The following is a 26,202-nucleotide window of genomic DNA, read 5'->3' on the forward strand; positions in this document are numbered from 1 at the left end:
TGTTTGTTAGTCTTCCTTCTAACAGTCAGGTCCCTCAGCTGCAGGTCTGCTGGAGTTTCCTGGAGATCCACTCCAGACACTGTTTGCCTGTATATCACCAGCGGAGGATGCAGAACAGCAAATATTGCAGAACAGTAAATATTGCTGCCTGATCCTTCCTCTGGAAGCTTCATGCCAGAGGGGCACCCACCTGTATGAGGTGACAGTTGGCCCCTACTGGGAGGTGTCTCCAAGTTATGCTGCACAGGGGTCAGAGACCCACTTGAGGAGGCGGTCTGTCTGTTCTCCGAGCTGAAACACTATGTTGGGAGAACCATTTGTCTATTCTTTTACCAATACCACACTATTTTAATTACTGTAGCTTTATAATAAATAAGTTTTACACTCAGGTAGTGTCAGACTTAATTTTGTTCTTCTTCAATATTGTGGTGGGTAGTCTGGGACTTTTGCTGTATATATAAACTTCAGAATAATTGTGTCTATTTCTGCAAAGTAAATTAAGATTGCATTGAATTTATTTATCAAGTTGGGTAGAACTGACATCTTGACAATATTGAGTCTTTATCCATGAACACTGAATATCTTTACATTTAGTTCTTTTAGACTTCTTTCATCAGAGTTTTGTAATTTTACACATATACGTTTTGCACATTTTTGTTAAATTTAAAAGTGAGGCTTTTTGGTGCTAATGAAAATAATATAAGTTTTAAAATTTTAATTCTAATTTTGTTTATTGCTGATATATGGGAATGTTTGATTTTGTATATATCCTTATATCCTGTATTCTTGCTGTAATTGCTTATTAATGATATGAGGACGATTTTGGTCTATTCTTTCACATTTTCTACATAGACAATCATGTCATCTGTGAACAAAGATAGTTTTATTTCTTCTTTCTCCTTACGTATACCTTTTGTTTCCTTTTCTGATCTTACTGAATTAGCTAGTACTTCCACTATAATGTTGAAAACTAGTGGTGAGAGGGGACATCAATGCTTTGTGGTAAATATTAGCATGAAAGCTTTTAGTTTCTGTACATTTAGCTGAATGTTTACTGTAGGAATTTGATAGATATTCTTGATTAAGTTGAAGAAGTTTTCTTCTATTCCTAGTTTACTGAGACTTCTATTTATCATATATAGGTGTTAGATTATGTCAAATGTTTTTGAAATGATCATATGACTTTTCTTCTTTACATCAATTGATTTCCAAGTATTGTATCTGCCTTGATATCTAAGATAAATTCCACTTGGTTATTGTGTATAATATTTTATATATTGTTGGATTTGATTGCTAATATTTTTTGAGGATTTTGCATTTATTTTTTATTTCAGATATTACTCTGTTGTTTTCTTGTCTTGTGATGTTTTTGCCTGGTTTTGGTACCAGGGCATTAGCCTCATAGAATGGTTTAGAAAATATTACTTCTACCTTGTGAAGTAGCATATAGAGAATTGGTATAATTTCTTCATTGGAAGTTTGGTAGAAATCATCAGTGAATGCATCTGTGCCTGTGCTTTCTGCTTTAAACATTTAATTATGGATTCAAGTTCTTTAATAGATATAGGCCACTTAAAATTGTATGCTTTTTTCTTGTGTGAGTTTTGGCAGATTATGTCTTTCAAGGAAATTTTTCATTTCCTATAACTTACCAAATTTGTGGGAATCAAGTTGTTCATGGTATTCCTTTATAATCTTGTTACTATACATGAGTTATACCGTGATGTCTCCTCTTTCATTTCTGATATGAGTCTTACAGCTACATTTCTCTTACCCTAGCTAGAGGCTTACTGATTTTATTCATCTTTTCAAATATGTAACTTTTGGTTTTCTTGATTTTATGTTTTTAATCTGATTGATTTCTGCTCTAATTTTATTATTTTGTTTCTTCTGCTTACTTTGGATTTAATTTTCTTCTTTCCCAGTTTTCAAAGATAAAGTTGTGGTGATTTATTTTTGATATTTCTTCTTTTCTAATATATGTTCTCAACGCTATACATTTTTCTCTAAGCACTGATTTGCTGCATCTCACAAATTTTTGATCAGTGGTGTTTTTATTTTTACTTGGCTAATAATATTTTTGAAATGTGTATTCTGTTGTTGTTGGATTTTAAAAAATATATAGATGTCTGTTATATCCAGTTGATTCATGATATTGTTGGGTTCAGCTAAATCCTCACTGATTCTCTGCCAGTTGGATATGTTCATTTCTGATTTTTAAAAAAGTTCTCCTATTATAACAGTGGGTTTATCTATTTCTCCTTGTAGTTTTTGCCACACAAATATTGAGGCTCTGTTGTTAAGCATGTACACCCTAAAGATTTCTACATCTTCTTAGAGAATTGACCCCATTATTATTATATAATGCCTCCTTCTTGGAGAATTGACCCCGTTATTATTATATAAATTTCTTTGCTCTGAAATCTGCTGTGTCTGAAATTAATATAGTTACTCCCACTTTGTTTTGATTAGCATTAGCATGGGGTATCTTTCTTCATCTATTTACTTTAAATCAACTTGTTTCTTTATATTTAGAGTAGGTATCTTATACACAATACATAGTTGGGTCTTTTTTTATTCACTCACAATCTCTGTCATTTATTTGGTATATCTAGATCATAGTAATTAATCATGTTGTTGGATTCGTATTTATCATATTCATTACTGTTTTCTATGTGTTGCCTTTGTCTTTGGCTTCTATTATTTTCTTATACTTTTTTTTCTGCTTTCTATGGTTATAGTAAGGCATATCATAAAACTTCACTTTTCTTAACCTATCAGTTGTACTTATATTTTTTAGTTACTTCCTTAGGAAATTTTAATTCCTTTCTCTTCATTCATCTACTATAATGTAAGGAGTGTATATGTGTGTGTGTGTCAATATCAATAAATAAATGTTAAATGGATTAACTGAAGTAATTAAAGTAAGCTCTGGCACACAATTGTCCTTTGTAAAAAGTACATTAAAAAACCATAATACAGGTGAACTGAAAAATAATTCATTTAGTGTTATTCATGTGTAAGTTATTATTTTTAGTGTTGTAATCCCATTATGTATCTATTTGATTTTAGCTTCTCGCATAGGTTCTAAATTTCTAAACCAAATGGAGGACATACTTTTGACACTGCTGATACTGGCTTATTCCTTAATTATTCCTACAATTAGCCTATGAGAATCATGGAGCACAATTCATACCCAGTAGAATAGAATTTGGCATACTTCTTTGCAATTGGTCAATTATATACCTGTGTCCTCAACCCCTGAGAGCAGAATGATGAATATTTGAGCCCCAGTATATCATATATACATGTAATTAATTTTTAAAAGATAATTCAATATTCAAATTTATTACAAAGGTAGCCAAGACAGTACAAGTGTTGATGACTCATAAACAGAACTACATTGACTATTTACCTTAGGTTCTTGAGGATTGAAACAACATTCTTTCTGTTTTTCCCAATAATTGACAGGCTTATATACATAGACTTGAATTAAAAATTGATCAATATTAACTGCCATGGGCCTGTGAACCAATTATTGTTATCATCTCAAACACAAAAATTAATAGATTAATTACTAAGATTTACCAAAATGGCTTTTTGAAGATCTATTTTTAATGTTGTTTTCTATTAAAAGCAGCTTACACAAGTTTCCTAAATCTATACTGCCTGCCACTAATGATAGTACCACGCCATCTTGGTAGAAAATTTCTAGAGTTTGAATGTTTGCCCCCTCCAAAATTCATGTTGAAAGTCAATTGCCATTGTAAAAGTATTAAGGTATGAGACCATTAAGATGTGATTAAGCCACCCAGTATTATGGGTGGTATTAATGCAATTATGAAAGAATGAGTTTGGTTCCCTTTTTCCTCTGTGTCCTTCACCCATGCAATGAGACAACAAGAAGGCCCTTGTCAGAATGTCACCACCTTTATGTTGGACTTTCCAGCCTTCAGGTCTGTAAGCTATTACATTTCCATTCATGATAAGTTACCCAGTCTTGGTATTCTGGTACAGTAGCACAAAACAGATTAAGACAAAAAAGTTCCCTAATACTTATATAAAAATGAATAGTCTTCCTTTTAGTTCTTTTATTTCAATGATCAAGATTTGCTCACCCATCTGCCAATTCTAGTTTTGCTGTGTTATGTATTGATTAAAATAGTTGTACTTAGTTGAAACATTAGAACTCATAGGTAGTAAACATACGTAACCAGACAGTATTGAATCTGTGGTATTGGTTATAACTAAGGAACTATGTAGAGGTCAATTACTCTCACCAAATCACACCCACAAAAGTAGCTTAACTATAAAAGGAATATTTGATATTTGAGATATTGGTCTTTCAGGTCAAAGTAATTATACCGTCAAATTATAATTTCCATAATCTTGGGAAACTTAGAGCATAAGCTGCATAAATGATAACTACTACTACTAGAATATATGCACGTTTTTAAAATCCAAACAGAATGAGAAAACTGTTAGCAAATTTTATTTTACCTAGGAAAATTATTCAAAATTATGTCATATAAAATATGATATTTGAATCTGAATGTCATAAACGAGTATAAAATATATGGGAAAACACAATGCAATTTATGCAATTTTGGTGTCCATAAGAATTCAAAATTTAAAACCTAACTTATGTTAAACTTTAGCAATGTTATCTACCATTTATAGCATTCTCAATGTGTGCCAAGGATTTTACATGAGTAATTTAATTTAGTCATCACAGTTCCCATGTCAACCAACCTAGGCTATTCCAAATTGCCAAATAAAGTAATTAAGGCTCTGAGAAGTAACTTAGCTGTTAAGTTCAAAATTAGATCTGTTTGACTAACTCTAAAGACTCGGCATGTTCTCTAAGCATATCATGCTTTATTCAGTTGGCCAAAGTTGTTAGGGAAATAGATTTGTTTCTATTTACCTCTTATGGCTGAAATTTAGAAACACTCAGGGCAAAATTATAAAATGACATTTAGTTTCAGTCTCAGAGTCAAATGGCCCAAAACACTCCTCAGATCTCTTTAAGCTGACATATATAGCATTTTGTATTCAGGGTAAATTTTTGGAAGTAAATTAATTCAAGTTAAGAGTTAAGTAATTTTAAGGATAAAGACTCATTTTGAGGAAGATTCAAGATTTAAACACCTAAAATTGTTGAGTTTTTTCTCCAACATATTCTTCTATTTCAGTATATGATCTGATAATAGTGCAGCACTTTTTATTGAACTGGCCTGCCTCATGTCCTCCCTGTTTCAGCCCATTCTGCCAAGCACAACTGGCAAAGGCATTATTCAAAAGTTTTTTAATAAACACAAGCTCTTTGAAAATAGAACCCAGGTTCCCAACAACCCATCAGCAGATGCATAAATGAGAACCACAAAGCTCTGATATGTATGGTATCTTCTAGAAATCATAGTCTTGTTTTGCCATAGTGGACCCCAGAATTTGAATTAAGGCCATCTTCATTATCTTCTCTTTTTCTCATTGCCTAAGGAGCTCAGATATGGGATGGAGAAAGGAGGTATGGGGACAAGTATCATGATCATCTATTCCAGCCAGTTGCTTCACTGCAGATTGATAGTCTTTGCAATATATAACTTAAGAAAATTATAGTATTATGGTTTGTACAAAGCACATTGGGAAAATGATGTAAATGAAAATTGCACGGAATAGCAAGTACTAGTGAAGTTGTAAAATGATTGCAATAATCATAGCTGATGAAAGTATAAATTATTACAACCATTTTGAAAAATTCTAGGGCAGCATCTACTAATGTATGTAACGTATAAACTTAGGTTATATACTAAACATAAATGCATATATATATGCATCAAAAGATGTGTTCATAGAAGCACTATTCATAATAGGCCCAAACTGGATAAACCTTATAGTATATTTATACAATGCGCTATCATATGGCAATGACAATAACAAGCTACAACAATTAATGGAACTCCATAAATGTTATGTTGAGTGAAATAAACCAGACACAGAAGGGTACAGTTTGTGTAACTGTATTTATATGAAATTCAAAAAGACAAAGCTAGTCTTTTGTATTAGAAGTTATAATATGGTTATACAGATATACTGATGGAAGTGAATGTTAGGCAACCCTGGTTTTCTGCTTATGTTCTATTTCTTGACCTTATTGCTTGTTACCTAGGTGAGTTTGTTTTGAAAATAAAAACAAAAACAAAAACAAAAAAACTATCAGTCTATACACTTTGATCTGTATTAATTTCTACATGCATACTGTACTTTAATATAATGCTTGTATTTACAAAAAAACACTTTTCTCTCTGGAGTATGAGAGTTGAAACATGTTTAAGTAACACTTATATTTTAAAAAAATATTTTACATAAAACTTCCCCTGTTACTCTCAACTTATCCTTATCCACGTAGCCCATCTCCCTAAATCAATTTCATGGGAGAGACAAAAAATGCTTCTGTTGATGTAAGTCACACTATATCTGATTTAGGCTTATTATGCAGCACATTCTGTCACCTCTGGTGTGACTTCAGGATCTATTCAAAAAGATCATTTACCTCTACATTTATCTTCCCCATTTACTCAATGTAAATTGGAAAACCTTTCTGGACCTTTGTTTTGCTGGGAGCTTTTATATTTTATTTTATTTTATTTATTTATTTATTTATTTATTTATTTATTTAAATTTATTTATTATTATTATACTTTAAGTTGTAGGGTACATGTGCATAACGTGCAGGTTTGTTACATATGTATACTTGTGCCATGTTGGTGTGCTGCACCCATCAACTCGTCATTTACATCAGGTATAACTCCCAATGCAATCCCTCCCCCCTCCCCCCTCCCCATGATAGGCCCCTGTGTGTGATGTTCCCCTTCCTGAGTCCAAGTGATCTCATTGTTCAGTTCCCACCTATGAGTGAGAACATGCGGTGTTTGGTTTTCTGTTCTTGTGATAGTTTGCTAAGAATGATGGTTTCCAGCTGCATCCATGTCCCTACAAAGGACACAAACTCATCCTTTTTGATGGCTGCATAATATTCCATGGTGTATATGTGCCACATTTTCTTAATCCAATCTGTCACTGATGGACATTTGTGTTGATTCCAAGTCTTTGCTATTGTGAATAGTGCTGCAATAAACATACGTGTGCATGTGTCTTTATAGCGGCATAATTTATAATCCTTTGGGTATATACCCAGTAATGGGATGGCTGGGTCATATGGTACATCTAGTTCTAGATCCTTGAGGAATCGCCATACTGTTTTCCATAATGGTTGAACTAGTTTACAATCCCACCAACAGTGTAAAAGTGTTCCTGTTTCTCCACATCCTCTCCAGCACCTGTTGTTTCCTGACTTTTTAATGATTGCCATTCTGCACAGCAAAAGAAACTACCATCAGAGTGAACAGGCAACCTACAGAATGGGAGAAAATTTTTGCAATCTACTCATCTGACAAAGGGCTAATATCCAGAACCTACAAAGAACTCAAACAAATTTACAAGAAAAAAACAAACAACCCCATCAAAAAGTGGGCAAAGGATATGAACAGACATTTCTCAAAAGAAGACATTCATACAGCCAACAGACACATGAAAAAATGCTCATCATCACTGGCCATCAGAGAAATGCAAATCAAAACCACAAGGAGCTTTTATATTTTAATGTGGATTTGTCTAGCAATATAACAGTTTGAGTCATTTATGTTCTAAATTAGTTTATAAAAATAAACATAAAATTTACTGATATGGCAGGCAGGAGAAATATGAAAGAGAAGTATGGAAAGTTCATAGAGTGGATAAACTGGTACTTCTCTAGTTTCACAGATTTATGTAGAGTTGAGATAAGGCCCCCTTGAGTAGGGTAGAGACAAAGAAGGCCTGTGAGTTAAATTAATATTATTCATACTATCTTTGAAGGAAATTTATAAATCTATTAGTAACTTTGGAGCAATGCTTAAAAATACTGTGTTCATCAATATAACTAAAAAATAACTATACTATAGCACACAACATATTTTTTTACTTTTTCCTTCATGTTTGCCTTCTTTCTTTTTATTTTACTTTTATAATGGACAAATACTAATTTTACACAGGGTACATCGTGGTGTTTCAATACATATAATGTGAAGTCATTAGATCAGGGTAATTAGCATATCCATCATCTTAAACATGTATCATTTATTTGTGTTTGCAACACTGAATATCTTCCTTCCAACTGCTTGAAATTATGTAATATAGCTAACTATAGCCATCCTACAGTGGTATGGAACACTAGAATGTGTTATCATTATCTAGCTTATAACCCTATAACCTTTAACAAATCTATCTCTATTCCTTCATTCCTTCCATTATTACCAACCTCTAACATCCTCTGTTCTACTTTTTGCTTCTATGAGATCAAGTTTGTTTAGCCTCCATATATAAATAAAGACATGCAGTGTTTAATTATCTTTCCCTAGTTTGTTGGAGGACATAAAGTCCTCCAGTTTCATCCATGTTGCTGAAAATGACAGAATTCTTTTACATGACTGAATAGCATCCTATTGTGTGTGTGTGTGTGTGTGTGTGTGTGACATTTTCTTTATCCATTCATCTGTTGTTGAACACCTAACTTGATAAGACCTCAAATGCAAATGCAAAAATAAGCAAATGGGATTTTATCAAACTATAAAGCTTCTGCACAGCAAAAAAGTAAAAATACAACCTACAGAATTAGAGAAAATATTTGCAAATTACTCATTTGACAGGAGTTGATATATAGAATATACAAGGAACCCAAACATCTCACTAGAAAAAAAAAATAAAAAATAAAAAACACAATTAAGCAATGGTTCTGCACTTATGTTTTGGTTGGTAGGCTATGTATTGTATTACCAACTCAGTTAGAGAGCTCATTATTAGTCGGTTCAGGAATTCTATTTCTTCCTGGTTCAGTATGGAAGGGTATATGTGTCCAGGGATTTATCCATTTCCTTCAGATTTTCTAGTTTATGTGGATAGAAGGGTTCAAAATAGTCACTGATGGTTGTTTGTATTCTGTGGGGTCAGTGGTAATGTCTCACTTGTCATTTTTCATTGTGTTTATTTCAATATTCTTTTTTTTTCTTCTTTATTAGCCTAGCTAGTGGTCTATTTCATTAATTTAAAAAAAAACTGCTCTTGGATTCATTGATTTTATTTAAATTGTACAAAAAAGAGCTGGTACCATTCCTGCTGAAACTATTCCAAAAATTGAGGAGGAAGGACTCCTCCTAACTCATTATATAAGGGCAGCATCATCCTGATACCAAAAGCTGTCAGAGACATGACAACAATAACAACAAAAACTTCAGGCCAATATCCTTGATCAACATTAACGCAAAAATCCTCAAAAAAATGCTGGCAAACTGAATCCAGAAGCACATCAAAAAGCTTATCCACCATGATCAAGTAGGCTTTATCTCTGGGAGGCAAGTTTGGTTTAACATATGCAAATGAATGTGATTCATCACATAAACAGAATTAAAGGAAAAAAAAAAACCACATAATAATTTCAGTAGTTGCAGAAGAGGCCTTCAATAAAATTCAACATCCTTTCATGTTAGAAATTCTCAATAAACTAGGTATTGAAGGAACATACTTCAATATAATGAGAGCCATCTATGACAAATTCACAGACAACAACATAATGAATGGGCAAAAACTGGAAGCATTTCCCTTGAAAACTGGCTCAATACAAGGATGCCCTGTCTCACTACTCCTATTCAATGTGGTATTGCAGTCATGGCCAGACCAGCCAGGTAAAAGAAAGAAAGAAAAGGTAACCAAATAGAAAGAGAGGAAGTCAAACTATCCTTGTTTGCAGACGACATAATCCCTATATCTAGAAAACGCCACAGTCTCAGCCCAAAATTTCCTTAAACAACTTCAGCAAAGTTTCAGGATACAAAATTAATGTGTAAAAAGTCTCTAGCATTCCTTTACAGCACCAGTCAAGCTGAGAACCATATCACAGTTACCACACACACACACACACACAAACAAATATCTAGTAATACAGCTAACCAAGGAAGTAAAAGATCTCTACAAGGAGAGCTGTAAACCATTGATCAAAGAAATTAGAGATGGCATGAACAAATTTAAAAAAACATTCCATGCTCATGGATAGGAAGAAACAATATCTTTAAAACGGCCACATGACTAAAGCAATTTATAAATTCAATGCTATTTGTATTAAAATTAGCATTGACATTCTTCACAGAATTAGAAAAAATTTTTTTTTGAAAATTCAGGTGGAATCAGAAGAGAATCCAAATAGCCAAGGCAATACTCAGCAAAAAGAATAAACCTGGAGTCATCACGCTACCTAACTTCAATCTATACTACAGGTCTACAGTAACCAAAACAGCATGGTACTGCTACAAATACAGACACATAGAACAATGGGACAGAAGAGAGAACCCAGAAATAATGCTGCACACCTATGACTATCTGGTCTTTGATAAATCTTCCAAAAACAAACAATGGGGAAAGGACTTTCTATTCGATAAATGGTGCTGAGAAAACTGGCTAGCCATATGCAGGTGATTAAACCTGGACCCCTTCCTTTCTCCATACACAAAAAGTAACGCAAGATGAATTAAAGACTTAAATGTAAAAACTGAAGCTACATGAAACTCTGAGAAATAATCTAGTCAATACCATTTTGGATACAGGAATGGTCAAAGATTTAATGATGAAGACACCAAAAGCAAATTCAACAAAAGCAAAAATTTAAAAATGGGATCTAATGAAAGAGTTCTGCACAACAAAGGAAAATATCAACAGAGTGAACAGGAAACCTACAAACAGGAGAAAAATTTTGCAAACTATACATCTGACAAAATTCTAATATCCAGCATCTATAAGAAACTTAAACAAATTTACAAGAATAAAACAACACCATTTAAAAGTGGCCAAAGGACGTTTACAGACACTTTCTAACAAGACGTACATGTAGCCAACTATCATACAAAAAAAAGCTCAGCATCAGTGCTCGTTAGGGAAATGCACATCAAAACCCCAATGGGATACCATCTCACACCAGTCAGAATAGCTATTATTAAAAAGTCATAAAATAACAGATGATGGCAAGGTTGTGGAGAAAAGAATGCTTATACACTGTTGATCGGAGCGTAAATTAGTTCAACCATTGTGGAAGATGGTGTGGCAATTCTTCAAAGACCTAAAGATAGAAATACCATTTGACCCAGCAATCCCATAACTGAGTATATACCCAAAAGAATATAAATCATTCTATCATAAAGACACATGCACACGTATGTTCAATGTAGCACTAATCACAATATTTAAGACATGGAATCAACCTAAATGTTCATCAATAACAGATGGCTAAAGAAAATGTGGTACATATATACCATGGAATATTATGCAGCCAAAAAAAACAAGATCATGTCTTTTTGCAGAAACGTGGATGGAGCTGGGGGTCATTATCCTTAGCAAACTAATACTGAAACAGAAAACCAAATACTGCATGTTCTCACTTATAAGTGGGAGCTATATGATGAGAATACATGGACACATAGGAGAGAATGACACACACTGGGGCCTATCAGAGGGTGAAGGATGGGAGGAGGGAGAGGATCAGGAAAAAAAGATAATGAATTCTAGGCTTAATACCTGGGTGATAAAATAATCTGTACAACAAACCCTCATGGCACACGTTTACCAATATAACAAACCTGCACGTGTACCCCGGAACTTAAAATAAAAGTTAAATTTTTAAAAATGAGCAAATGATCTAAACAAACATTTCTCAAAAGAAGGAATACAAATGGACAAAAAAATAGTTAGAAAAATGCTCAACCTCACAAATCATCAGGGAAATGCAATTCAAAACCACAATAAGGTGTCATCTCATTCCATTTAGAATGGCTATTATCAAAAAGACAAAAAATAAATGCTGGGAAGCATGCAGAGGAAAGTGAACTCTTATACACTATTGGTGGGAAAGTAAACTAGTACAGCCACAATGGAGAACAGTGTGGCAGTTCCTTAAAAAGCTTGAGGCCGGGCGCGGTGGCTCAAGCCTGTAATCCCAGCACTTTGGGAGGCCAAGACGGGCGGATCACGAGGTCAGGAGATCAAGACCATCCTGGCTAACACGGTGAAACCCCGTCTCTACTAAAAAAATACAAAAAACTAGCCGGGCGAGGTGGCAGGCGCCTGTAGTCCCAGCTACTGGGGAGGCTGAGGCAGGAGAATGGCGTAAACCCAGGAGGCGGAGCTTGCAGTGAGCTGAATCCGGCCACTGCACTCCAGCCTGGGCGACAGAGCAAGACTCCGTCTCAAAAAAAAAAAAAAAAAAAAAAAAAAAAAAAAAAAGCTTGAAACAGAGCTACCGTATGGCCTTCTTTCTTGAACAGAGGAACCAGTAAGTAAGTTACATCATTTTTCAGAATGCTTTGCACCTCAGATTTTCATGAGGTTAAGAATTCACAAAATATTTATGACTCTAAACTGCAAAATAAATTTTCAGGGAAAATGATTAATTTTTAACGCCATTTTCCTTTTTACTCTCTGCTTACCTATTTACACATATGCACACAAGCATATTCATATTTTAAACAAAATATGCAATATATAATATAAAAACATGCAGGTAAATACTTTTTCTTAGGAGAAAAAAGGAAAAAGAAACTTTCATAAATTCAATGTAAATAGCAAGGGTGTCCTCCATTGCCATTGCTTCCTCAAGTACTTCTTGCCTTCTCCACACCACTGCTCTACTTTTTCAGTCACTGCTGGTTACCAACCCTGCCTGGTCTAGAAATTTCTATCACCATTCAGCTGACGCATCTTCTGCAAAAGCCACAGTCATGACCAGGTAAACCAGGGAGGGCGTGCTACTATGATAAGTGACCTCTGACCTTCATACGTAGATTTTAAAGACAAGAGTGGCCAGATAAAGAAAAATTGGCTGGGCACGGTGGCTCACGCCTGCAATCCTAGCATTTTGGGAGGCTGAGGCGGGTGGATCACGAGGTCAGGAGATCGAGACCATCCTGGCTAACACGGTGAAACCCCGTCTCTACTAAAAAACAAAAAATTAGCCAGGCGCCATGGCGGGCGCCTGTAGTCCTAGCTACTCCGGAGGCTGAGGCAGGAGAACGGTGTGAACCCAGAAGGCAGAGCTTGCAGTGAGCTGAGATCGCACCACTGCACTCCAGCCTGGGCAATAGAGTCAGACTCCGTCTCAAAAAAAAAAAAAAAAAAAAGAAAAAGAAAAAGAAAAATGTGGAGTTACATATATACTTTCATATTACATTTTACAAGATTACACTTTCTCCCAGTTGGCTGAAAAAAATATAATTTTATCATTTAGTAAGTCTTAATAATCTACATTAGAATTTTTTTCTGTTTTTATTGTTATCCTTTCTTATTCATGTTTTCAATATAACACTGTCTGCTATGTATGGAACAGCATAACACTCTCTGCATATGTGCAGACTGAAGGACTCCTCAACAAATAATTATTTATGAAAGTGTTTCCTTGAAAATTTCATAGTTAAATGGGTTTTATTATAAGTGACAGAGAAGAGTCAAGTCAAGGTCAGCCAGTAACTCTGACCTCCCTGGAAAGCTGGACCTTAGCTAGATTTAAGATTTCATGCATTTCACAAATGACAACCATATACTCTTCCTTGAAGTGACATAGTAAGATAATAGTAAGGAATTTCAAAGCAGTTAGAAACCCATGATTTCCCCTGTAAATAGTGTTTTTAAGTGGATGCACATCTCTTGGTTAGTAATAGCCAGTAACCTGCAAGTTGCATTATTTACGACACACTTTCATATACATACTGCCACCTGCTGGTAACCGTGTATATATCAGTCCACAAAAAGCCCTAAATCCTAAATTTTCAAAAGACTGGTTGTTTCAAAAGGCCAATGACTCAGCTTTGGATTTTAATGATTCTTTCTTTTAATAATTAGAGAAATGCCCTGGTGTCAACACCTAGATTCAGGTAAATACTTATGACAATAATGGAGGCTTTTATAAAGGGTTTTGTAGTTTAATTGGATCAACTTTTTGAGATAAAAGCAAGCAATACTAGTGAAATATATGGTCAACTTTTTATAAATACACTGACTGAGTAATTTGTAACAGTCCTTTTATCATTTTTATGACTTTTAGTTTACAAATTTATTAAAGTTAAAAATATATGACATTCTTAATTACAACTGCTGTTAATATGGAGGGTGTATTATATCCCAACCATATTCATTATCTCTTTCAATCCTTACAACAGCATTATGGGGCATTTACTGAAAAATCCTCTTCTTAAAGATGAATTCAAGGACACAAAGCTGGTAAGTGGATTATGAATAGATCACTGAATATTGTGAAATATTAGACAACTCATAATCTAATTATGATCCTACATTTAATTATAATGGGCTCTATGTGACAAAAACACACACGAAGACCGGCAGCTATTTAAAAACACAAAATTGAACAATTAAAATATGTGGTCATGATAGTACATAAAATCAGTAAAGGCCTAAAATGAAGAATAATTTAGACATTTCAAAAAAGTTACGGAGTATAGAATTAAATCAGGGAGAAAAAATTGTTGAAAACATGTCTGTGATGATGATACCTATGCTATTATCTAATATAAATATAAGAAATCATTTCTAAGTAGATTCTAGTGATTAATAACTAATAAAACAGCAAAGCCATTTAAAAAACATATATTTAGAAGACAAAGCAATTTCTAAAAAAGACATATTAATTCATTTCTTGAAAAGACTGTCACTTAAATACTGAATGGTGTCCCCTAATGTGTATCCATTTACATAGATTTTAGAGACACAAATGATGTTAGAAGGATGAGAAACCTGATTTGTTTCACCATGCTGTGCTGAAAAGCATAATGTAAGACTTAATCATATTTATAGTAACCATATGTTTTTTATTTTCTGGGACAGTCTGGATATCATATTTGCTTTTCAATAAAGATGACCAGTTAAATTTACAACTAATATGATTTCATTTTTATGCCTTTAGAGTAATAATATATCACTTAAATAAATACAAAGTACGGTACAAAATGTTTTGTTTTATTGAATGCACTCAATTTTTATTTGGCCAACATAATTATTCTTTGTGTTATTGAGCTGTTTTAGGATAAAGGAATTTGGTTGTATTGGTAACAAGTATGATTTAGAACCTTGAATTTTCTAGTATGTGCAGAAATACCTCATCTTATTAAATGATGTAAAGAGTGACCTGTAGTCAGGCTTAGGATCAATGAAATCCTATGCTGTCATTATCTTTTTACCTAGATCACTAATTTGAAACTCCACCTTTAGATGCCTACTTCTTTATTCAAAATAAACATAGCTTTATCCACTTAAAATGGAATTTCTCTGTAGAAATCTATATGTTTTATGAGTTGTGCATTATAGAACTTATATTATTTCATATGATCAGGTGTCATAGAACTCTGAGAAGATAGTTGATGCTGAAGGGAGAAGCAGAGGTAAACTTTATCTACCTTACTATTATGCTTATCTACATAATATGATGCTATGTTTGTTCAAATGGAACTAAGTTAAAGCTCATCTGTCATGCTCTCCAGATGGTTCCATAAATTACATATTGGTAGACTCTAAGATTATTATAATAGAAATAAATTCCATGTTAAGAAGCTCTTTCTCCTGAATTTTGACATTTAACTGAAATAGCTGTACAAGCTTTAAGGCACATTACACATATGTGTTATTTTCTTCTTTTCTCAAAGTTAACTATGACCAGGTCCATACATAGCTCATGTTATGCTCTCAAAAGTAAACTCCAAACCACATTTTCAACCTTATGTTGAATGTTTTTCTCTGATTGTTAATTCAACAGATGTTTTTTACAAAATTCAATGAAACCACCTTCCATTGTCACACTCACACCACAAAGCGAGTACATGTATGGATAAGACCCAAGCTATGCTCTTAAAAGCTTGTAGTCTAAGAAGAAACAAGTTAAACATAGGGATATGCTGATAGGTATTTAGCAATCAGCTCTTCAGGGAAAAGTAAGAGCCTGATTTGAAGTATTTGTCAATTATTGGTGTTAATGCTCCCACCATGACAGGTTTTAGGCTACCAAACTGAAGTCATTGAAGTAGGGATTGGGAAGGAAATGTGCATAGTTAGCTTTTGCAAACTTGTAAAAGTTGGCACTAGCACACCATTGGTTATACACACATTATTTCAAGCACAATGTGATAAGTGATGTGATTGAAACACGTCACGGTGCTGAGGAAATACAGGAAATTGTAGGGAGTTTTGTCAATTAAAATCAGAGAAGGCTTCCAGTAGGGCAAGATCAATAACCCAAACTCAGTGTCATCTCATTGTTTCCTCAACTTTATTATTTTCCTCATCTACTTGCTTATATTAAAAATACAACCGAGACGGGCGGATCACGAGGTCAGGAGATCGAGACCATCCTGGCTAACACAGTGAAACCCTGTCTCTACTAAAAAATACAAAAAACTAGCCGGGCGAGGTGGTGGGCGCCTGTAGTCCCAACTACTCGGGAGGCTGAGGCAGGAGAATGGCGTGAACCCGGGAGGCGGAGCTTGCAGTGAGCTGAGATCCGGCCACTGCACTCCAGCCCGGGCGGCAGAGACTCCGTCTCAAAAAAAAATAAAAAATAAAAAAAATAAAAAAAATAAAAATACAATAGTATTTTTTAATTTACTTAGAAGAAATACAATCTTAGATTTACCATTATTTCTTCTTATTATTATTTTTGTCCATCACCACTTATGTTCAGATTTGAAGCCCTATTATTTTGACTTTCCTTAAAACATTGATATGGATGCCCTGACTTCTGAGCCTCACTGACTCAATCCTTTTGCCCTGGTCCAAGACACTTTTCTGATCAAGATAAAGCAGACATGTACTTTCAAGATGTTGAAAGAGGTTATCTGTGGTTTAGCATTTCTTGCCTCATTCTTGCCATTCGTTATATCTATATTTTCTTTGTAATTATTTATTTGTCTTTACACATCTTCCTTCAAAAACTTACAATTTGCTTGAGGGCAAATATGTTGCCTTATTCACCACAGTAGCCTTAGGACCTAGCAGGTGTGTCATATTAGTATCCCCAATAAATATATATTGAATAAATGAATTTATAAATAAGTATCTACTGAATTTTTTTCTTTATTAGTTCTCTAATTATCCTTCTCCTCCATTTTTCATTTGATCTTTATATCCTTTATTAGACACCTCTCTTATACCTACTATAACATGCATTCTCTCCCTCCTAAGTAACAAATATACTCAAAGTAACAAGACTTGCAGCTACTGGTTGGTCTTGTTTGGCCTCTCTGTGGTTATGTGACTAGAAATGGCTTTGTGACTATTCCTATCCAATGGTAAGTAAGTGGAAGTGTCTGGGAGTAGTTCTAGGAAGTCTTCTTAAAAAGAAGATAGTAGGCTTTCTTCACGCTTTTTGCTTTTTGTTGCTGGAATACAAGTGTAATGACTCAATTTCCATCAGCCATGTTAGGACATGAAATGACTTTTAAAATGAGGGCCATGAACAAGATGGTGAAGTAGCAAGAACTTGTGTTTATGACATGACTAAATCATTATATTATTTCTGAATTAAATTTCTCAGAAATTAATTGACTGCAGAGATAAACAAAGAACACTGAATTCTCATAGAAACTATTATAGTCATACAAACTGCTCCTATTTCTTATCAAATATAGCATAGCCCAATATTAACCAATATTGTTTCCACCATTTCTTGCTGTTCCAACTTTATTTTCCAAGTTCATTTATTTCCTCTCATGATCACCACTTGTTTCTATTATGCACTGTATCTTCAGCTTGATCTTCTAAATCAATTACTGATTAAGAATTTCTCAGAGCCCAATACCATCTTCTTGGGGGACTTGTACAGGTTTCGAGCCTCTCCAAATATCAAAGTCCAGTATATCTGCATGTGGTTACTGTCTTCTGTTTTTGAAGCCTCTTTCAGTTGTATTCCAGAAATAGCGCAAGTTCTCCAAGCCAAAAAAAAAAGCTCTTCCTTTATCTTGGAGATAAGGAACAATTGCAAACAGACCCCTTTAGCAGACTTGTCTGTAGAATGTATTTCTTTTATTCTGGGTTTAGCATTTTTCTGATATATGTCACTGGGATTCATGACCACATGGAAATATCAGGCATCTCTATGATTCACTTTGTGAAGGTTGAGACTTTGTCCACTTCATAAGATACTTGCCCCAAAATATGATGGTGTAGGTAGCTCCCTGGCATCACAGATGTGGAATGGAAATCACTTATACGTATGAAATACTGTATAGTTTACAAAGTCTTTGTGATCAATTATCTGATTGCAGCCTCGTAAGACTTAGTGAGGAAAGAACCAGCATTATACTTATATACTGCAAAAAAAGGATTGAGACTCAGGGAACTTGCCCAAAGAAAATAGGAATAATTAATTTCAACACAGGTGTTTTTAATGCCAAATCCCATGATCCTTCATTTTAACATTTCTTTGGACCTCTATTGAGCAAAAGTTGAACTTGGAGTAAATTTAATATGAGGGTATTAGTAAAATCTTTCATTTTAATATCAAGAAGAAATTATTAATCCCTAAATATCTTTTGCCTGGTTTAATCTTGAGTATGGACTAAGGTATGTTGCAGTAACTGATAGGCTAAACATTTCAGTAGCTTAAAACCATAAAAGTGTATTTATTGATGCCTTTTAATACATACCCTGAGTAGATAAGCTGGAGTAATACGTTTTTTAAGTCAGTCAGAGACATAGGGTGATGGAAGCATCATCTTGACTCATGTGTCCACATCACTGTCTCAGTTCTTGCTACAGGGCCCTGTACTGACAATTAAATGCTTCCACCTGAAAGTGACTATCTTCATTGATGCTCATATTTTACTGGTCAACACAAGTCACATGGCCCCAAGGAATGTGTGTTACTTTCCTAGGGCTGCTGTAACTAATTACTATTAACTTAGTAGGTTAAAACAACAACAACAACAACAAATTCTTTCACAGTTATGGAAGGCAGAAGTCTAAAATCAAGGTGTGAGCAGAGCCATTCTCCCTCTGAAGTCTCTAAAGAGATTCTTTCCTTGTTTCCTCTGGTTTCTAGTGGCTCCAGGTGCTTCTTAGCTTGTGGCTGCATAGCTGCAGTATCTGCCAGTGTCTTCACATGACCTTCTCTTCTGTTTGATAAAAGACACTTGTAATTGAACTTAGGAAGATGCAACCAGATAATCCAATATTATCTTATATTAGTATGTGTCTTGTTGGGATAAACCCTAAATATTCACTTGGCATTTGAGTTTCATTTCTGCTGCTTTTGCAGAACTCAAACTGCAAATTGGCTTCAATTTGAGTGATTGGTTGTATTCTAGTTTCCCTTTTGCAATGGAAGTCAATACTTTCCCTGCCTCTGTGCCCCCCTCCCACCACTCTACTTAAAGCCAACCCACTTATTTACATATGTCCACATCTCCTATATATGGGACATGGTAGGCAGAATTCTAAATGGTGCCCAAGATTACTTCCCCTTGATTTACATATTCTATGTAATCTCCTTACCTTGAATGTAAGCAAAACCTATGAAAATGAGGCGAAATCACTCCCATGATTATGTTCTGGTATATGGCAAATGTTGTTTTGAAGATATAACATCCTTAATCAATTGATACTAAGTTATTGAAAAAGGAGATTATTCTGGGTGAGTCTAACCAAATCATGTAAGCTCTTAAAAGAAGTCAGCAATTTGAAGCCAGAAACACTCACCTACCAGCTTTGGGAAAGCAGCAGGCCATGTTGTTGAGACTGCCCCATGTCAGAGAACGACGGACATCCTCTAAGAGCTGAGGAACTCAGTCCTACAGCCACAAAGAAGGGAACTCTGACAACAATTTGAATGTGCTTGGAAGTGAACCCTGAGCTCCAAATGGCACTCAAATTTGGCTGACACTTGGATTTCAGTTTTGTGGGATCTTGAGTAGAGAACCTGATTGTGGTAAACCTGGATTCTGAGCTACAGAACTGTGAGACAATAAATGGGTGCTGTTTTTAGCTGTAACTTGTTGCGTACCAATAAACAACCAATATATGGAGGACTGTACTTTTTATTGCTTAGTAATGTTTGTCTTTAGCTCCAAACAAGTTAGCCATAACAGTAGCCTAAACAATGATATGGTCACACATGTAACTCATTGATTTACTGTTTTATAAAAATGACAACTTCGATTTTTATCTGTGAAATGATAACGCCCTTATAAGTATTGATGCTGGCCCAGGATATATCTAAATATGTCACATCCCTTTGAACACTGGTTTTGTTTTCTGTCACTGGTCATAAAGATCACCCATAGTTTAACATTAAGCCAATTATGACCCATTCTCTGATTTCTGGTTTCTTTCTTTTTCTGAGTAATTGCTGATGGAAATTCCTGTCTATTTAGCAGCAAAGCCAGAAGGGATTGCAACAAACATATTGTTAAATTGACTCAAATTTTAAGAGAGCGGTAAATGAAGATGCCACTCTTGGTTACCATCAATGAGATGTCTAATAAGATATTGCTCAGAGTAGAAAAAAATAGATGGTTTTAGATTATGTGAATTCAATCATATAACAGCAGCAGAACTGTACATCTTCTAGCATTTTCTTTGTTAGGATATAAAATAATGTTTAATTTTCACTGAGTTTTGTACTTCTGATTAGACAGGTATTTCTCCCTTTTATTTCATTGTGTAAACTTCTAATAATTTCCTGTTAGAACTTTGGTTACATTAGTGTGTATTTATATATAATCCTCTCATTTTATTCTTTAAAATATGCATAGTTTTGAATTCTTTTAAACCCATCTGTACTGCACACCTCTGTATATCATGTCAGTAGTGAAAAGTTCACCCCAGGAACAAAGATGATGAGGAGGACACCACAGCAGGGAAATTTAAAATAAAAGAAAAACATATTTGCTAGCATGGCTATAAGAAGGAGAAAGGCGTATATTGTGTAGAAGACCTTCTGCCAACTCCTCAATTTAAACTCCCAACAGTCCTCATTCAAAATAGAAAGAATTCCTCCCCTTTTGATGTAAATTCCTTTGCACTAGAAGAATCTGCACTGGACACAAGGGAAGAGATAGGCATGCTTTCAAGAATCCATGGAGGTTACCAGGAAATCAGGAAAGACAAATGGCAACCAACAAGGAGTAGAGTAACTTGGCATTTTAGAAACCTGTGGAACAAATCCAGAAGAAGGAAGGGCACTTTAAAAGCTTGAACAGTCAAGACTCTGATAAATTTGATTTAAATTAAAACTACATGTCTCTTTCATTTTTAAAACATGGATCTTGCTTTGTAAGAGACAACAAACAACACAGTGGAAACTTGGCTGCTTAGCTGCTAAGCTCAAGTTTGTCCCTGTCTTCAGTTTAATCTGTAGTCTTGAGTAAGTCACAAAACTGTCATAGCCACTGGATTGCAGATATTTAAATCACTAAAATAATATTTACCTAACTCAGGGGGATTTTGAGAGTTTTTTTTTTTTTTAATTCTCATTGCAAAGCAATTTTTTCTTTAAAATTTTTAAGTGAACAGTACTGAGATATATAAAATAACATTATCAGTTTCCTTCTAATTGATTGATTACAAAAATGCAGTCATGTCCCAGTTTTCTCCAACGAGTCAAGTCAAAATCTAAAACTCGTTAAGTATTAAATTTTACCTTTTTTTTTTTTTTTGATAAATGTCCCAGGCCAAATGTACAATATATCTTAAATGTGTGGCAGGAAAAGAGGTAAAGACAACCCCATATGCACATTTATCTTACTATATTCAGTAGACAGACTTTAGTCTCAAGGTAATGGGTAGTCATTATCTCAAATATTTGAGATTAAAACAACACTTAGTAAAAAAGAAAAAACTTATATGCTCTTGTGGCTTAGTGCATTATATCTGTAACAGCAGAGTGACTTAGACATCTCACATTTAGACATATTTTATAGTTTTTTAATGTAATATCTTCCAAGCTGACCTCACTAAAAAAAAAAATCTAAGGCTTACATACTAGCAATTATTCTGTACTATGCACATTCTGTATATTACTGCAACTTGTATTAATTATTTGTTTCTAGGTAAACTACAGTGGCTTATAATTAGTAAGTTACACTTCTAAGAATTGTGGGACTTACAAAGAGTATAACCACTCATCGTCAAGGAATCTAAATTTTACATTGGTAGGTCAATTTTGTAAACATAAAAACTCAGTTAGAAGATAATTAAAATACAAACCATTGCAAATTCACAGAAGGCACCAGAAACATTGTTCAAAATAATTGCTTTCAGATGCAATTCCTTATAAAACAACAAGAAGACCAAAATGTTTCCTTTTTTCCAAGATTGGAATTCCTTTTGTAACATGTGAAAACTGAGGCTCGGAGAAGTTAAGAAACTCTAGAGTAGAAAACAGAGGGAAAATCTTTTGTAAGAGAAGTGGGACTGCCAACAGCACATGTAGGGTGAGGAATCTAGGCTGACTAGAGCAGGGAGTTCAGATGGGGAGTAGTACATAAGACTAGAGAGAATGGTTAAGTTGGTATCTGCAAGAGATTTTTCTTAAGAAATCAGCTTAATTATTTTATTAGCACATACAGTGTCATCTAAGACAAGAGAGTTTGGCTTTTCAGTTTTTAGCATTGTCTTCTTGTTTGAGATAGACACCTATCAGTGATTCTACTTGTTTGCTGTGAGTGTAAAGTACACTGGTAGAGTAGATGATGATTTTTGTTTCCCTGTGTTCCTTTATATGTGTGTGTGTATATATATAAATTTATATATATATTTATATTTTTACATATATAATTTATATATATATATATATATTTGTCACCCAACATCCATTAACTCTACATCTGACATTAGCCACCAGTTCTCACTTGAGATTCCATACCGTTTTCATTCTCAGTCTGTGTGTTTCTGCCATAGCTAACAGTATTCTTGATGCCAAAAATGGCACATAACTTAAGCCTTAAAACCTCCAGGAATAGTGATTAGATTAATAATAGGACTCAGGCCAGGCAATCAAAGCCCAAGACATTAAATCGAGATTTTTATTTTGGTTAAGCGAAATGGACACACGATGTGGATGGAGCTGCTGCAGCACTCATTTTGGTGAATTAAAGGAAATAGAGCTGAGATATTGAGAGAAATGTGGCCTTGGTGAAATAATTTACACAAATATTCTAGATGAAGCTGTGTCTGACTAATTCTATTCCCTAGAATTTTTTGGTATTTGAGTTTGGTAGGCAGAATAATGCCCACCAAAGGTGTCCAGGTTCTAGTTCCTGGAAGTTGTGAATTTACTAGGTTACATGCAAAGAGAAATTAAGGTGGCGGATGAAATTAAGGCAGAAAATCAGATGACTTCACAATAGAGAGATTAGTCTGAATTATCCACTAAGCCTAATGTCATTGCAAGAGTTCTTAAATGTGGAAGAGTGGGGTGGAAGTAGAGAATCAGAAGATAATCAACCTACGAAAAAATGGTGAGAATGTTGCAGCATTGCTCTCCTGCAAGATGAAGGAATGGGGGGCAAGATCCAAGAAATGTGAGTGGACCCCAGAAGCCGGAGAAGGGAAGAAAATGGATTTGTCCCTAGACACTCCAGGAAAGAACAGCCTTATGACACCTTGATTTTAGCCCAGTGATATGTGTGTTTAATGCTAATCTACAGAACTGTAAGAATAAATTGTGCTGCTTTAAACCACAAAGTTTGTGGGAGTTTGTCACAGCAGCCACAGAAAACATATTGAGTGAATAAATCTCCCTCCCACTCCCCGCCACTTCTTTTATTTCTCAAACATTTTCTTTCACTTGCAGGAAAGTGGTTTAACTGGTTAAGGTGAGAAAATATATAAAAAACTTACAAATACTTTAAATCAGCTTAGGACTTTGTGACACAGTCCAAGGTCTACATACAAATTCCACAGTATAGTAGCTTTATGTTATCAGTTTGAGAAACTTAAAACATTATGCTTATTGCTCGGATAGATTGATTCCTTGAAAAATTGGTATTAACAGTGCTGATGTCTGGGGAAATAGAGTGAACTATCAGGTAAATTTTATGTTGTTTCTTTTTCTGTAATTTTTATTCTTAGATGTATCAAAAATTACAATTTTAAGGTAATTTCTTTCACAAGAATCATTACAAGACATTGTTAAGGTAAGTAAAGGGTTAATAGATCTAATTTTATACAATAATGCAATTTAATTTAAGGAAAATGAGTTTTCTGTACATAATCAAGAAAAAGTTATATTACTTTAGAGCAAGATGGGGAATTCAGTATTGCATTTCATGAATTATTTTTATAAAGTATCTATTATGTTTACCATTTATAAGATTGTATTGCTCATGAAATGTGGTTAATCATACTGTTATGTTCTAGGATAAACAAGACAAAATGTTACTCTATGTAGAAACGATGAAGCCACCTCCTTTAAAAATACCAACCACATGCTTTTTAACTGTTTTCCAACTCGTAATGTGCCTAAGAGTGTTAGTGGATTGTACAATCCCAACATACGTTTTTTATTCAGCTGTGGCTTGGAATCTTGGAGAAACTTTGCAACTGAATCAAGCTATTTTTGGTAGAAACATGTGTCTTTTAGTGTTTTTTTGGTGTGTTTTCTTTTTTTTTAGCTGAATAGTTTATCTGCATTCATGTATACAATAGCAGCCATGAAAGTTAATAATGATTATTAACTAAACTTTATATGTACATTTAAAATAAGTGTATCAAGGAGAATAATAATTTTTTATTGATAACTAAAAACAAAAATGATGTAAGATGTGAAAAAAAAATTGTAGCTGCCGAAAATCAGGCTCTTAGCAATATTGGACAAATAGAAGCACGCTTTGTGTTCCTGACACAGACGACCACCAACACAGTTATGTGACTATCTTGAAATCTTCCAATCTATGAGGCATGCAGGAAACAATGACAAAATCGTTTTTCCAGGGGGTCTATTTGGCTTCACTTTGAGCTGTTGATAATGAAAGCAAAGAAGTAATAGAAAAACTAAGAATTCAATGGCCGGGCGCGGTGGCTCAAGCCTGTAATCCCAGCACTTTGGGAGGCCGAGACGGGCGGATCACGAGGTCAGGAGATCGAGACCATCCTGGCTAACACGGTGAAACCCCGTCTCTACTAAAAAATACAAAAAACTAGCCGGGCGCGGTGGCGGGCGCCTGTAGTCCCAACTACTCGGGAGGCTGAGGCAGGAGAATGGCGTGAACCCGGGAGGCGGAGCTTGCAGTGAGCTGAGATCCGGCCACTGCACTCCAGCCTGGGCGGCAGAGCGAGACTCCGTCTCAAAAAAAAAAAAAAAAAGAAAAAAAAGAAAAAAGAAAAACTAAGAATTCAGACAATTCTCCAGTTTCAGAACAAATACATAAATGACATCTGCTAATTCTCAGGAATGGGATAAACCAGTCCTTATTAAAGTTTTAAGAGTTGACAAGTCAGTATCATAGAATCTGAACTATATTAGGAAAATGAACTGGGTTCTAATCTTGGATCAAATTCTTAAATCATGTATTAAGTCAAATATTTAAGCAAAAAAATACTTTCTTCACTTAAATACTTTTTATTTTCCCCAAAGGAATAATTACTCCTGATTTATGTTATGGAATAGTAGGCTCTTAATGTAGCAATTTGAAAACTCTTGTAAGATTTTATTATGGTTATCTCTTTTCAAGAATATTTTCTATTAAATTTTTGGATGACATACCTAGAGAAATTAATTCATGTAATTAATGAATCATAATCAAGTCTAATGCACCATTATATGTAGGGCCCCATTTCTTCATGTTCTTCTAAAGGTACATTCTCTCCCACTAACATTGGGCAGGAAATTTTTTTGTTGTTGTTGTTGAGACAGAATCTCGCTCTGTTGCCGGTGCTGGAGTGCAATTGAGTGGTCTCGGCTCACTGTAACCTCTGCCTCACGGGTTCAAGCAATTCTCCTGCCTCAGCCTCCTGAGTAGCTGGAATTACAGGCGCGCAGCATCACACGCGGCTAATTTTTGTATTTTTAGTAGAGACGAGGTTTCACCATATTGGTCAGGCTGGTCTCGAACTCCTGACCTCGTG

This window comes from Macaca nemestrina, chromosome 4, assembly GCF_043159975.1.
Source record: "Macaca nemestrina isolate mMacNem1 chromosome 4, mMacNem.hap1, whole genome shotgun sequence".
NCBI lineage: Eukaryota > Metazoa > Chordata > Mammalia > Primates > Cercopithecidae > Macaca > Macaca nemestrina.